The following is a 2697-nucleotide window of genomic DNA, read 5'->3' on the forward strand; positions in this document are numbered from 1 at the left end:
TTGTGTCCTGGAGGCGGCCATGTTGTTGCAGTTCAGGGATCACAAACATTGTCAGCATGTTCTGATACCGTTTTCCTGTGACAGAGCAGGTTTTGAAAATGTTGGAGTCACCTCTTCAAAAAAATAAGGCCCAATGACGAATTTTGCAGTGAAATACAGTACAGTACAGTAACCTTTGGAGGGTTCAAGGGCACTTGATGGATTGCGCGTGGGTTTTCACTTGCCCAAATGTGGCAGTTGTGCATATTCACTTGACCATCCAGGTGAAAATGGGCGTCATCCGTCCAAAGGATGTTCCACGGCCAAGCAGCATAGACTTTCATTCTGGCAAGGAACTGCAATGCAAATGTTTCCCGAACTACAGGATCCCTGTCGGACAGCTGATGACGACTATGGATTTTATAAGGAAAATAACGGAGGATTCGACACATCACACGCCAGACGGTCGTATAGCACATATCAACAGCACGAGAAACAGTTGGCACAGCGAGAGCAGCATTTCTTTGTAGCCTGCAATGTTTGGGCCATCTAGTTTTCAGGCAAGATGGAACTTTACATCGTGTGGGGATTATATACACCTAAAATACCCAAACAATAGCTTTATCCTATTTCCAGAATAAAAAATTTTCATCACATTTTAAAAGATACAAAAATGTTCTCTAAAACAGATGTTTATTAAGCTTACTTTCAAATTTCAGTTGCCAAAGAGAATAAGTGTAAAACAGCAATAATTACTGAATTTCAATTATTTAAATTTAATATAATGAGTTTTGGTCTAAAAAGTACCTCTGTAACCTTTCAATGGTTTATTCACAAAGTTTTAAGAGCTCTTAATTTTATTTTTCCATAACTAGATGATATGCTAGTTGCATCTGCAGATGAAGGACAATCCGAAAATCATCTTCATTTGATTTTCAGTACATTAAACAAATATGGTCTCTGAATTAATACTGCAAAATCATAGCTGTTCAACAAATTGAATTTTTAGGGCATTTTATAAAGACCTGGCAAATGCTACCTTACTGTCATTTCCGAACCCTGATTTCCATCTTGGATTATTTTCTGATGCTTCAGATTTGTCAACAGGCTCAGTCTTAGAACAATATGAAAATAGTTCTTCAGCAATTTGATCAATTAACTATGATAAAATTACTGAAGAACAAATACAAGACAGAGAATTTAAAAATTATAAAAAAAGGTGTCAATCAATGGACAAAAATCTCTTGTCACATAAAACCAATACTTGCAGAAAATCCAAAACCTTCAGAAAAGGTCATATTGATATGGTCAGCCCATGGACTTTAGTTATTTTAGACCCAAGCATAATGTGAATACTAGCCAGTTTCCTTTAAAAAGTCCTCCATAAACACATTCCTCCCCTGAGACATATAGCCTCATGTGTTTTGCCAAATTCCAATCCTTGAAACTCCCATATCAAAATTTAAAAACGTTTGAAATTAAAATATCAAAAAGGTCCATTAAACACATTCAAACCCATATAAATTATTAAATCCTGAGATCTTAATTTCAAATTAAGAAATAAAACTTCGAAAATTCTGCTCTCGGTATGCATTCAAAATTTTAAGACAAATTTCATCAAGACAAAGGTTTTAGATTGTCATACTTGTTTGCCAAAATAGAAAGCCTTTAGAACCAAAATAATAAATGCTAACAATCATACTCTCACTTTACATTTGCTATATAGGCATATAAATTAACACTATGAAATCACTGCACGTATAATGATTAATAATGTTATCTTTTTTTTTCAAATTAAGTGGATAGACATTTATATTAATTGTTAGATAATAATATACTAAGGAATAGAATATTAAGTTAGCTAAGTGGAATGAGGAATATATTTCATTGTCTAATGTTGAGGTCACCAAAAAGTTCTTTTCTTCTATTTACCATAGACTGCATTCAGAGTCCTTCCTCTCTATTAATTTTAAAGTTCCTCAGTTTTTATCTGGTCATGGTAAGTTTGCAAGTGATCTGTTTCGTTTTAATCTAAGATCAAACAATTTATGTGAATGTTCAAAAAGAGTACCTCAGGATGCGGAACATTTGATTTTCTCATGCCCTACATTTGATGGCCCTAGATTATGCTTGCAGAACAATTTGAAAATGTTCAGAGTGACTTAAGCAGTGAACTCATCTGTTTTCATGAAGTCCAGACTGTTGTTCTCTTCCTCTGTTTGTTTTATTTATGCATGTAACTTTTAATGTTTTAGATAAATTACTTCTGTAAGCCCTGTGTTGTACATCTGTGGTGCACGGGAAGTCTGTATGTTTACAAATATATATATATATTAAGCAAATATCACCTACATTCATACTGTAAATAACATTTTAAACACTTTATGCATGGAACATATGCCAAAATTAAAACCTGATGGTCTAACTTAAAGGATGGGGGAAGATGTGGATTGATTGAACAGAACTTTAAGGATATGGATACAGAAGTTCCAATAAAACGTAATTCATAACTTAAGATATTTGACTAAATAAGACAGTTTAACAATATTAAGTGAATTTAGCTTGCTTAACATCTAGGATTATGATTTTTTTCAAGTCATTCAATATCATCTCACCATACCTGCCAATTAAAACAATCTTGAAAAAACTAAAATGAATTTAAAAAGGAAAAGTTTTTTAACAGAAGATACGCATTTTCTAATAAATTTTGCATACTGG

Source organism: Stegodyphus dumicola, chromosome 2 (genome assembly GCF_044657685.1).
Source record: "Stegodyphus dumicola isolate Sdum_Otavi_A_Nest chromosome 2, ASM4465768v1".
Taxonomy (NCBI): domain Eukaryota; kingdom Metazoa; phylum Arthropoda; class Arachnida; order Araneae; family Eresidae; genus Stegodyphus; species Stegodyphus dumicola.